Below are 13,410 nucleotides of genomic sequence, written 5' to 3'. Positions count from 1 at the left end.
CTCTCCGAAGAGAGTGGATGAGAGGGCATAAATACACTCCAGCAGTTGCAACATGGCTCTGAGCCCTGGAGAGAGAGAGCTTATTTCCACTACCTGGCTGCCAAAAGCCTCTCTCCTGTCAAAACACAACAGATGAATTCACAAATTCCAGATTTACGTTCCCTCACATTTGTGGGCAGGTGATCAACTGCAATCATCCTGCAAAAGGCTAAATAATAACCACTGTGGCAGCCAACTCCTGAGCTAAGTATCCTTGAGCTCTCTTCTGTTGCAGCCTTCTCTTCTCACGTTAGTAATCAAGTGGGCTGAGTAAGAGGCTTTGTGACAACAGAATTAACTTCTGTGAGGCCATAGCAGCTTCCTGTCCCTCCGTGCCCAAGGCATCAGAGGTGGCTTTTTGCCTTACTTCCTCCTAGAAACCTGGCAGAGGGAGGAGAAGGGTTCTTCTTGCTCTTAGGGTTGAAGATAGTCCTCTGGATAGAGATTTCTTTTGCTCTCACCTTTGCCAAGACTATGGATGCTGCTGGCAGTGGTGGTGATGTTAAAGGGACTGTATTTTAATAGCAATGGATTATTTTTTTTAAACTGAAATAAATATATTCTTTTTGTGAAAGAAGATATGCCCTTAATGGAAATGTTAAATATTTCATTAAACTCTGAGCATACCAAGCCCACAAAATATTCTTTTCTCTTTAACTTTTCAACCAAATAAAAAGATAAGATTATAAGTTAAAATAAAATTAAGTCATATATCAGGTGTATTCTCTGGTCAGTTTTTCAGAAACAAATTGCTCCTTTCCTTCAAATGATGGGGGAAAGCTATGATTTTTAGCTCATGCATGTTTAATGGGTTGTAGGTTGCTCTGACTACAAGCATAAGTTCCTGAGGTTTTTTTCACAATATGCCTCATTTACTTCTCTTCATAAAGTGAGAAGTAAGAACTTCTCATTAATCATCTTCACATTTAAAAGCATGTTATAAATATTGTCATGCCAAAAGCTTCCTTCTGGAAGTTGTGTCTTTCTTAAATCAGTCTTTAGGTTTAATATTCCTTTCATTCCCCTTCCCTAAAAGTGCATTCATAGTTCGAAAATGCTAAGAAGAAAATTGCTCCTTCAGAGGGAAAAGTGTGCGCATTTTTCTCTTTCCCTGAAAAATCAATTACACGGCGGTACCTTCCAAGTGTTGCTCTTGCTGTTTCCCTTGGTGAAGCTCCCACCTATTTCAGGCTTTTACACCCCTTCTGCCAAACCGAGACAGGCACCAGGAGGGATCCTGCCATTCATGGTTCTATTTGCTGCGATGTCTGCCAGGTTTTGCTCTTGCTTTTCTTCCTTGAAGAAGCTCCGGGGTACTTCAGGCTTTTATGTTCCTCCTACCAGAAGGGCAACTCAGAAATGTCAGCTTTCAGGCAAAAGCCTTTGGCTGAAAACTTGGGTGGGTTGGGTTTTGCCTGCAAAAGCCCATCTGTCAGGGGGTTAATTCCGATGTGAAACACACATTTTTCATCACTTCCTTCTGTAAAAACAGAATGTGTTTTATGGCCACGCATATCGATTCACATTTTAAAAGACTTTATTATAGAAGATTTGTTATATTGTCTGTTGGTTGAAATTCTTCCATAGAATATCAGCCATGGGCAAACTGGGTGCTTGATCACTGCTTATTAGAAATGCAAGAGATTAGATAATGGGGTATCTGGAGAGGAAGAAAATAGCTAAATGCAATTATTTTAATTCTTTCAATTTCTTTCACCCCCACTTCCTATTGAGCAGTTCCTGACTACAGGAAATGAAATTCTTATCTGTAAATTGGTTTCTACGAAACAGATTTCCATACATCATTGGATATGTTGGCTTATTTTGCTTTTATATCAGGAAAAGATCTGCATTAAGTTTTGCACCTGCAGCAAAAAAGTCCTTCTGGGTGCTGTGTGAAAAGCAGCCCATGACCGGGAAGAGGATTTTTTTATCTGAGATCATCTCATCTGAAAGGCGGGGAGAAAAGATAGTGAGATTGGTTTGAGAGCCTGATTTGCGGAATCCAGTTACAGGTGAGATGTTCCCCCTGCCTTAATTCAGGTGTTTAATTGTGACCATGATGATGATTATCCTGTGTTCATCAGGCAGCCAAAGTCCCCCTGAATTCAAAGCGCTCCAGGCAAACAAAAGATGCAGTCAAGGTCAGTGTAATTTTACCATGTGACAATAGTAGGCAAAGGTAAGTTGCTTTCTCCTATTTCAATCTAAATGCTAAGTGCCCCAAGCACTCAAAATTTATATGTAGTCTCTGCCGAAGGGGTGCCAACAAGGAGAGCGAGCACGTTGCGACTCAGCCAAGAAGCAGTGCCCAGGAAAGGAGCAAGCGTTACGCATTCCTCACAGGGAATGGCTTGATGCTGCTCCACCTGTTCAGCCCTTGCATGAACACTAAATTCCACTGCAAATCCAAAAAGCACCCAATGTTTGCATTTTCCGTAATATGCAGAAGAACCACAACTGGCTGGAATGGGCCCCTGTTGAATACCTTTGGATATTTGATATCCTTTCCCTATCAAATATCTCAGGGAAAATGTAAAAGTTAAATATCTCGTTTACTCAAGTTCTAACACTGCAGGCTGAGGGCAGGGCTGGCAGCTTTGTTTGGGCTAGCTGGTACAGACTGGAGCATGCTGACATCTCCCCATTTGAGTTAATTGTTATTGATTTTTTTTTCCAAAAGTCAGTGCACACATGTAATACAATACACAGCCAATCAAAAGACCAATTTCAACAGCTGAATAAAACAGAGAATATAATCTAGAAGAAATAAATGTAACCAGGAACCATGAGAGATTGTTATAGAGAGATAGATACGTCCATATCTAGAGTCAGGTGAATTTGCATATAGCTAAACACAACTAAGGGGAAAATTTCAGTGGAATGTAGGCAAGGGGGAGGTGAGCTGTGTCATTCCTTCCTTGGGAGGAGCTGCTGCAGCAAGGGGAAGCCGGAAGGTGCAGTGTTCTTATATGGGATTCCGGGCCAGGAGCTATGAACGTGCCATCATGGGTACAGCAAAGCTGGACCACAGCCACAGAGCAGCAAACTTGTACGTATTATTAATCACACATTTAAATGCATCAAGCCATGTGAAAGTCTGCTTATGTGGTACTAAACCCAGGTAAAACTGAAACATGCCTTTGACTAATGAAAGCAGGACACTGGGGCTATTTCCTCCCTGCCAGGCTGCTCAGCCTCTGCTTCCCAAGCAGCCAGGTCCCCTGACAGTGCTGCTGTATTTTTCATTATGATGTTCTGCACATGCAGTTTTACATAAAAACATATTACTTTGTCCCTGAGGCTTTTGCTCTTCCCAGGCTTTTATTTGCTCCGTCTTTTTTCTCTTTCTAAAACTAGACGTGGCCTTCCATTCCCCTTCCTCTGCTCATTTTTTTTTCCCTCCCTCCCTCCACTGCCCCTCTTTTTAATAAGATTTGTGTTTTGTTTCTGTGACCCATCCTACACCATTTGACCCAAGTGTTTCACAATCTTTTAATAAATCTATGCTCACAACATGTAGAGATATTTCCCCTATTTGACAGAGGAGAAGCTAAGGTGTTTCAAGGTTTGGGTGTTTAGACACGGAGAAAGCTGAATCCAGTGAGGAGGTAACTGCCTCATTTCTTTCATGGTCCTGGGTCTCAGTGGTTTCCTTGGGAGTATAACAAAGCATCCTGGGACAGGATTGGCTGCTCCAAAAGGATATATATTTTGTGTCCCTAAAAATAGTCAAATAGTCACAAAACAAAATTCTAACAAAATAGTCCGTTACCCTGCACAGTCTTCTCTCCCAGGGAGAGAGAAGCCAGCCTCATGGGACAGAAGATAGTCATATCTCTAAAGGTGTTACAGAAAGGCTCTCGCTGCCCAGGTGAAATAAGAATGTCAAGGAATTAGATGCCAAGCCACCCCCTCATTTATGTCAAACCTCCTGTCATGTTGCAGAAGGGGATGCAGGCACAAGGGAAGCAAAGAGATGTCATGCCTTAGAGTATGATCTTTCGAGAGCAGTCTGTTCAGTTTTTATTCTACATGAAATTTTGACAGAAGTGAGGTGATAGATTTGATACACTCGGGTGTTCAGGTAGATGCTGAATACTGTGTTTGATCACCTGTTTATGATTACTATTTTTTTTTTTGTTCTTTCTGAATCTATACACAGGAGGGAGAAAAAACATATTTTCAATGGGTAGCAGTTGAAAGGAAGAGAAATATTGCATATCTCAGTGAAAGAGACAGGAAGGTCCTGATGCTTAACAATAGATGCTCCCTGCATAGCTTGGATCTTGCTTTTCTTACACATACAAAGCTCACGGTAAGATTTGTGCGTGCAAAGAAAAGAAACCTCCAAATGCAGCTGCACTGCATTGTATGGATTCTTCAGGGTCCCAAGGGGCAGCCTTATCTTCTCAGTAACAAATCATTGCCCAGGTGCTAGAATACATTTGTGGGAATGAGACCCAGCTCCTTAAATCTCAAGCAAAAATAGGCTCCTTCCCAGGAGTGGAGAGTTTTGTCTCTCAGGAAGTCCTGGAGCATGAGGGACAACCCATTAGCAAGGAGGGAATTACTGACTGGTCTGAAGGAGCAATGGGGAGGGGGAAAGAAGGTTTATTTCATTTTTTTTTTATTCATTGAGCTCTCTTAGCCTGGATCTGTGTGTTTGTGTGTGGACTAAAGCATGATAGACAGCCTTTTATTGGCATGGCTTTTGTATCTAGTAACATCCTTGTTGGAGACATGGACAGTGGGACTAAGTGCACCCTCAGCAAGTTGGCCAATGACACCAAGCTGTGTGGCGCAATTGACATGCTGGAGGGAAGGGATACCATCCAGAAGGACCTGGACAGGCTGGAGAGGTGGGCCCATGTGAACCTCATGAAGTTCAACAAGGCCAAGGGTAATGTTCTGCATGTGGGTTGGGGCAATCCCAAGCACAAATACAGGCTGGGCAGAGAATGGCTTGAGAGCAGCCTTGAGGAGAAGGACTTGGAGTGTTGGTTGATGAGAAGCTAAATATGAGCCAGCAATGGGCGCTCGCAGCCCAGAAAGCCAACTGTATTCTGGGCTGCATCAAAAGAAGTGTGGCCAGCAGCTCGAGGGAGTTGATTCTGCCCCTCTACTCCACTCCGGTGAGACCCCACCTGGAGTACCGCTCTGGAGCCCCCAACATAAGAAGGACTTGAGCAGCCTGGTCTAGTGGGCGGTGTCCCTGCCCGTGACAGGGGGGTTGGAATTAGATGATCCTTGGATCCCTTAAGGTCCCTTCCAACCCAAACCATTCTATGATTCTATGACATGGATCTGTTGGAGTGAGTCCAGAGGAGGGCCACAAAGATGATCAGAGGGCTGGAGCACCTGTGCTATAAGGGCAGGCTGAGACAGTTGAGGTTGCTCAGCCTGGAGAAGAGAAGGCTCCGAGGAGACCTTACAGTGGCCTTCCAGCACCTGAAAGAGGCCTACAAGAAAGCTGGGGAGGGACTTTTTACAACAGCATGTAGTGATAGGATGAGGGGTAATGGCTTCAGACTGGAAGAGGGTAGATTTAGATTAGATATTAGGAGGAAACTCTTTACTCTGAGGGTGATGACACTGGAACAGGTTGCCCAGAGAAGTTGTGGATGCCCCATTCCTCAAATTGTTCAAGGCCAGGTTGGATGGGGTTGGATGAGCAACATAGTGTGGTGGAATGTGTCCCTGCCTATGGTGGGTAGGTAGGAATTAGGTGATCTTCAAGGTCCCTTCCAACTCTAGTCAGTCTATGATTCTATTCTATGATTCTATGATTTGGTGTCTGTGGTTGGCAGGAGACGAGATCCACGCACAAACATTACATTATTCTTACACTTGGCTTGAATATCTGTCCCCAAAACTACTGCATAACAAACCAAATCCCTTGCTAAATATACTAGAATTTATTTTAAAAGCAGTGCAATTTCACTGCATAACATTCCCTAATGGGATGAGTTGCTTAAGTTACTTGTTGCTTTAATACCTGCAGCCACAGATGGGCTGAAGGAGGCCTCGGTGGAAGAATTCAGAAGGGACTCTCAGAAGCTGTTGGCACGTACAGTGATAACAAGGTGACAGTATTTTCAGAATTGACCTTGTTTCCATCATTTAAAAGAAATCCTCCCTATGATAAAGAGATTTTTAGGAGATCTCTGTATCAGACAATTACATTGTAATGGAGATAAGCATGCAACAAATGCCGTCACCTGCTGTGAGTCAGATGGATCTCGCATGAAAATCAAGATGCTTGGGCTGCAAAACCATCCAGGTTGTCCTGGACAACTGCATTTGTATTTTCCTTGCAACTTTATGAATATTTTAATAGGAGGACAAGATGATCCGCTTCAGTCTGTGTGAGAGCCTCTGTCACCGAGGCAGTGGGGGCCATGCTGCATGGCCTCTCACCCCACAGGGGCAAGGGAGCCGCTTTCTCCCCACACCACCCCGCAAAGGCCATGGTCTTCACATCGGCCGGAGCCTGACTCATGTCCTACGTATTGGGAGAAAGGGTCACAAAGTCACGGTGACACGTCTATCCAATTACACAAAAAACACAGCACAGAAGGCACTGGGCAACCTTTGTACCTGTGATATGGAAAAATAGCCACGCAAGGACACCTCGTAGCTTAACAACCTGCTGTACCCAGAGATGGATTGTGAGCCTGGGCAAAGGTGCATGGACGGGGCATGGTCTTATTCTTCTGCCACAGGCTCCCGCCGTGCTGTGGGTGCATCTTTCATCCTGTCTGCACCTTGATTTTCCAGCCGTAAAATAGGACAGTGCTTCTTCCCTACCTCCCAGGCATGTTGAGAGGATAAACACCCTGAAGAGATCATAGCTATTCAGACACTGCGGTGGTTGTGGGGGACAGTGGGAACATAGCGGCACCAGAGATAGAAACCGGTGGGCACAGATGTCTGTGTGTGTTATCCCGTGGGCTGGTTACTCACCCCATGTGTTCAGACTCGATAGACACACACAAATTGAACACAAGCTGTTTGGTTATCTGCCCCACAGTGGCTTTTACAGAAACCAGTTGCATAACCTACCTAGATAAGGGTAACACATAAGGCGGCTTCTCAGCTTTTTTTTAAAGTATAACTTGAAGTGAGAGAATGAAGTTCTCCTTGAATATTTTTGCTTTACTCCCTTTCATGTATTTCCTATTTAAAAAGCAAGGCTTGTTTTTTATTTTCATAAAATAAATTATGTACTCCCTCTAGTGTCAGAAATTGTATATGGGCATAAACCACGTTTGATCAAATGTTGCTATAAATGCTAAAGTAAGGTTCAATTTCATGTCTCCTCATTTCAAGGTTAATAAGTTATAGTGGTATGTAGAATTAACAACAGTCCTACATGCTGCTGTTCTGCCTCCTCAGCACTGCAGCCATAGCAAAGAAATATATTATTAAACAGTGAAATAAAATAAGTACTTGTGTTATTTATAAAGCCAGGTCTCTGATTAAAGCTTTTTGCCACCCCCTTTAATTCCAGTTCCAAACTGCCGTTTTGAAAGGGCACATCTGAAAAGCCAAATTGTGCAACAGAAATGTGCCAAAGGGAAGAGGCTAGAATCAGAGGAAAATCCAGGGAAGGACTATTGAAATTCAGCACAGAAGGAAAACGGAGTCTCCTCAGTGCCTTGGGATCGGTCATGGTTTCACGGGCTTTCCCAGATCTTCTTTTACCGTAAGTTGTGAGCATCTGGAGCATGGGTCTTAGAGCTCTTGGAGTACCCAGGGCAGTTCCTCAGGGCAGAAAGCCCACTGGGTTGAACCCTTCAACCGCACAAAGTGCTCAGTGCATCGCTGCTTCTGCTCAAGGAGGGACAAAGGCTGTCACACATCAGGGGTCCCATGCTCCCCTACCCAGCTTTTTTGAAGCATCATTGCTATGTTTTTTCCAAAAAGTCTGGGGGAAGGAGCGTCTTCTGTTGCACACAGGAGAGCGCTGCTGGCTTCCAACAGCAACATATTGACCAGGATATAGGATGTCCTCTATGGGTTTCTTTTCCGAGGCTGTTTTTAAATCATGGGTAGAGGTAACACCCTCTGTTTTCCACTAATTGGAAAAAATGAATGTTCCTGGCAGCTGGCCACCTGCAGAGACTCTGGCCTTCCTGCCAAGCAAGGTCGCAGAAATGCATAGCTTGGTGGGGCGAGCAGTGGCAGGTGGAAATGGAAAGCAGAGGAGGGATCCCAGCTCCAGGGGAGGCTCAGTCCCCATGTCTGGCCCTGGCGAGCGTTTTCATGCTGAAGTGCCTAAAGGCAAGGACGCGAATACTGAGGCCATGAGTTTGGATGTCAGCAGCTGCTGACCGCTCATAAACAAAGCTCCTTTCCTCCAGCCACCTGACCGCTGATTATACGCGTCTAATTTTATCCAGCCAGTTTGAAAGAACTATCATTACTCCTTGCCTAATCCTCCCTCTAAACATCCTGTGCCGGACTGGCAGGCTGTGCCCGTGGGCTGCGCAGGGGAGGCAGCACGCATGCACGGCGCGAGAGCAAAGATGCAGGGGACAGGGATGGACGTCGCATCCTCGGGATGGACTGTGGCCCCCAGGCAGGTCTGGAGGAGGTCCAGGAGGTGCATCAGCACTCACCTGTGATCCATATCTATCCAGATCTCAGCAGCTTCCATGCCTGGTCTTAGGGAAGTAAAAAAAACCAGCAGGCCTCAATGCTGCTGATTTCCTAAAAATATACTATTTTTCCTAAAAATATACTATTTTTCCTAAAAATACATTCTGTGCCCCGAAAATTGTGCCATAACATGGCCAGCCAACCTTTGTACCAAAAATATACTCAGCACTATGCTGTGCATCCCCCTCCACACACCATGGGGAGTGTCACCAGCCATTTAAGGGAAAGGGGAATACAACCATTTGTCCTTTTCCTTTTCATGGCGAGAGGCCAGCCAAAGCTGGACTACTAGAAAATCTTTTGAAAGCCTGGAAAACAATGCTACAATTTGGCCTGTTCAGATGAGCGTCTGTAGGGCCAGATCATCCTGTCTCTTCTTCACCCGTTTGCTGCATCCAGGTAAGGCGTAGGGCCAGGCAGCAAGCAGAGATCACCACCAGCTGGGGGTCCACCGCCTCTTTGGTGACCTTCTGGTTCTCCAAACCTAGCTCGCATGTCTCAGCTGTTTTCTGCTTTGGATCATTACCATCTCCTTCCCCTCAAAACAAGATTAATTATTTAAAGGCACTGGATATTGTACTGCTGACGGGAAGCTGGTGCTCTGTAGAGCAGCCTGGGGTACCCACTCCTGCCCACCTTCAGCCGAGCGGTTAGCCTCAGTCAGGACCTCACAGCTGTCTCCTTTAAAAACAGAAATAATATGAGCGAGCTTCTTTGAAGCCATTGTGTTTCTTTACAAATCGCCTGCAAATCCTTTCCCTGAACAGGGGAACAAGGAGGCGTTTCTTTGCTACACCCCCAACTCACTTTCAGCCAGCACTTGGCCCAAAAGCTTTCTCTCAGTTTTTTTTCATTTCCCTCGGGGTTATGCTTCCACTGGTTATTTAAGCGGCATCCAGTGCCACCTCAGTGTGTGCCTTTTCAAGTCATAGAATCATAGAATCATAGGGTTGGAAGGGACCTCTGGAGATCATCTAGTCCAACCCCCCTGCCAGAGCAGGGTCACCTAGAGCAGGTTGCACAGGAACGCGTCCAGGCAGGTTTTGAATGTCTCCAGAGTTGGAAACTCCACCACCTCTCTGGGGAGCCTGTGCCAGGGCTCTACCACCCTCAAAGTAAAGAAGTTCCTCCTCATGTTTAGGTGGAACTTCCTATGCTCAAGTTTGTGCCCGTTACCTCTTGTCCTGTCCCCGGGCACCACTGAAAAGAGCCTGGCCCCATCCTCCTGACACACACCCTTTAAGTATTTATAAGTGTTGGTAAGATCCCCCCTCAGCCATCTTTTTTCCAGACTGAAGAGACCCAAATCCCTCAGCCTTTCTTCATAAGAGAGGTGTTTGAGTCCCCTAATCATCTCTGCTCTCTGCTGCACCCTCTCCAGCAGTTCCCTGTCCTTCTGGAACCAGGGAGCCCAGAACTGGACACAGGACTCAAGGTGCGGCCCCACCAAGGCAGAGTAGAGGGGGAGGATGACCTCCCTCGACCTGCTGGCCACACTCTTCTTGATGCACCCCAGGATGCCGCTGGTCTTCTTGGCCACAAGAGCACATTGCTGGCTCATGGTCATCCTGTTGTCCACCAGGACTCCCAGGTCTCTTTCAGCTGAGCTGCTCTCCAGCAGGTCAGCCCCCAACCTGTACTGGTGCATGGGGTTATTCTTCCCCAGGTGCAGCACCCTACACATGCCTTTATTGAATTTCATAAGGTTCCTCTTTGCCCAACTCTCCAGCCTGTCGAGGTCTCTCTGTAAAGTCTTCCTACTGCTGTTTGTCACAGACATGTGGTCACCCATGTTTTCAGCGAACACTCTTCTACCTCCATTGCCTGGTGCCATCAACCTTGAGGCCCTCTCCAGCTATTTACATGTGCTTATATGTGCATGTTTTGCCATGTGCCTGTGTTCTGGAGGGTGATATCTGTTGTTTCGCCTACATGCGTTGGGGAAGACACTCACTGGCTTCTTTACATGCAATCTCCATGGAAAGCTGGCTGCTGTATTTTCCAGTTTCAATAAAGCTTAAACAATTCTTAGCAATACTTGTGTTGCTTTAAAATTGAATTTAAGATTTTATTCTCTTTCACTTGATAAGTGGCAAAACTAGTCGGGGAGTTGTAAAGTATTACACCAAAATTTTGCAGTCCAGGTCCCACAAGCAGCCGTGCAAGCTTATGTGTTAGACTTTTTAATGCACACTCTTAATTTGGAAATAACTTTGCAAGATGAACGTCTCACAGAATGAGGGTCCCAGCATGAGACCAGAAAGTAATCTGCCTCATTGAGCCAGGACTGCTGCATCTAACAGCATCGTGCTTTATCTTCAGTGATTCACCATCACTTAGGAAAGCATTTACGAACAAACAACATCCAGAGGTGACTCTAAATACTTTTTCCAATATTTCAAGATGGTGACATCGTAAAGACCGTGAGGAACTATGGGGAATTCCTGGAGGTGCACAGTGGTAGGCCCAGAAGCATCAGAGAGAAGTTGCAACGAGGGAAACTCTGTTTAGACATAAGGAATTTTTTTTCACCATGATGATGGCCAAATACTGGAATTTGTTGCACAGAGCAGTTGTGCAACCCCTGTTGTGGAGATATTCCAAACTCAGCTGGAAATGGCCACAAGCCACCTGATTTATCTGAACCTTCTTTGACCAGGAGGTTAGATGAGATGACCTACAGAGGTCTCTGCCTGAAATAATGCTATTGTTCTGTGATTACGTGCAATAAAATCTCACTGCCACCTTTCAGGTATTATAGAGAATGCTGCGTGCTGCATGGACAGCAAAAGCATTGACTAAACTAAAGATTCAATGCATTTGCGTGTCTCCACCAGTATCCAGCCTTTTACTTCGCTGTTGTTTAATATGCAGAGTAGTTATTATGTCTATGCAAAAAACCAACTCTTCTGTTATTGCCCCACTAGAGGGTGCTTTAGCAATATAAATCTTAAATACTTGATTTAATGTTTTATAACCACCATGCTAGAAAACTACATTGCATATTGGAGACTGCCAATTCTTTGAGACACTCTGAAAAGCTTTGCAATAATGGATCCAGGATGCTGCATTTGTGCATGTGTGATAAGCATGCAAGCAACACAAATAAATGCAAGAAATTGTTAGGGGTCGTTTCCTGAAAGCCAAGAAACTCTTTCAATAGCAGCTGTCCTGCAAAGTGATCATTTTCTTTTTTCTCAGTTTGCCGGTATCTCAGCTCTCCGCAACTGGAAATAAGAGCCAGTCTATATCCAGATCGTTTGAGTTGCTGTTGACAGGATTCGCAGGGTTGTTAACTTTTGTGATTTCACTGTGAGTGTCCTGATGATAAGAGGTTTTGCTTCTGTTACTGTTTTTAAAGGACAGCCCTTACAGCATGCTGTTTTCTTAGAAGTGTTAAAGTTCCTTGGCACAAAAAATAATGAAAATACAACCCCTCTGAAACGATCAGCAAGATCCTTGTGAACATCTGTGGAGCCATCACTGGCAGCAGGGCTTAAATTCTGACTCTTAAGTCTACAGAATTAGAAGGCAAATACAAACAGGCCTCATTCTGATAACTCTCGTGAAGATCCTGGATACACAAGAAAGGAAGGAAAATGTTCTCCTCTTGTCATAGGAGTGGTTGCAGATGCCATGTACAATCTTTCATGTTATGAAAAATGTGGTGGGTCACACAGAGTCGGACTGTTGGTGATGCTGTTTCACCCAAGCTCTTTTACTTGCCATTATCTGCTCTGTTGCTGAAACTCAACAGAGACCTGACATTTATCATCAGGTAAATATGGCAAGTAGTGGCTGGGGCACTGTTCAGGTTCACTCTACCGTGGATTTTGAAATGCATGACAGCACAGTAATAAACCTGCAGGCAGTTTTATTGTAAGCTACAAATCTGTCATCTGGCCCCATGAGCAAAGCATTCTGCTATTGGCACGTGGTAGTCCTGGCTTCAACAGTAAGATGCCAACGAAAACCAACTTTGTTTCTAGATAAGTAGTTGTGAAAACTTGTTGAGAATTATAGAGGTATAATAATTATAAATAATATAAAATTATAAATAATATAAATATATACATAATTTTATCTATTATACATAATTATAAATAATAGATAGATAATAATATAAATACATTTATAAAATAATGTGAGAAATGGCGGAATGAATCAAAAGAGTAGGAGCCTTACCTTCATTTTTTATTCATCAGCAATGGCTGAGTTCCAATGCATCCATACGAGACCTGTGAGAATTCCATTTGTTCTCTAGCGCATCTGCCTTCATCTGGCTCTCCTGGAAGCTAATCTGCTTCCCTAGTGGTGGGCTAAAATCTTCTCTGACTCCATTTCAGAGACACAAAAATGTCTCTCCCTGGCTATGCCTCAGCTAGTCCCTTTATTTTTCTTAAAAACCCTTCCTTGTGTGTTAGCACCTTGTCCAACTCCATCACTAGCACACATTTAAGTGTTCAGGCATCGGTTCAAGGCAAGAGGAGGTGGATGAAAATGGGAAGGCAAAGGGCAATGTGCAGCGTGAGGGCGTTCACACCTCCTGCAAAAAGACAGATGGAAACTGCTATTGTAAAGAGAATGGGTTTCACGGGAGTAAAAACCTATTGCAAGTAAGTAAAACCCTACTGGAATTCTTGGAGGGAAATGAGCTTGCAGGACTTGGCATCTCCTAGAAGAAGCTACGTAAAGGACAGAAGTGCA

This window comes from Chroicocephalus ridibundus, chromosome 2 (genome assembly GCF_963924245.1).
Source record: "Chroicocephalus ridibundus chromosome 2, bChrRid1.1, whole genome shotgun sequence".
NCBI classification, from domain to species: Eukaryota; Metazoa; Chordata; class Aves; order Charadriiformes; family Laridae; genus Chroicocephalus; species Chroicocephalus ridibundus.
This window is presented reverse-complemented; position numbering follows the sequence as displayed.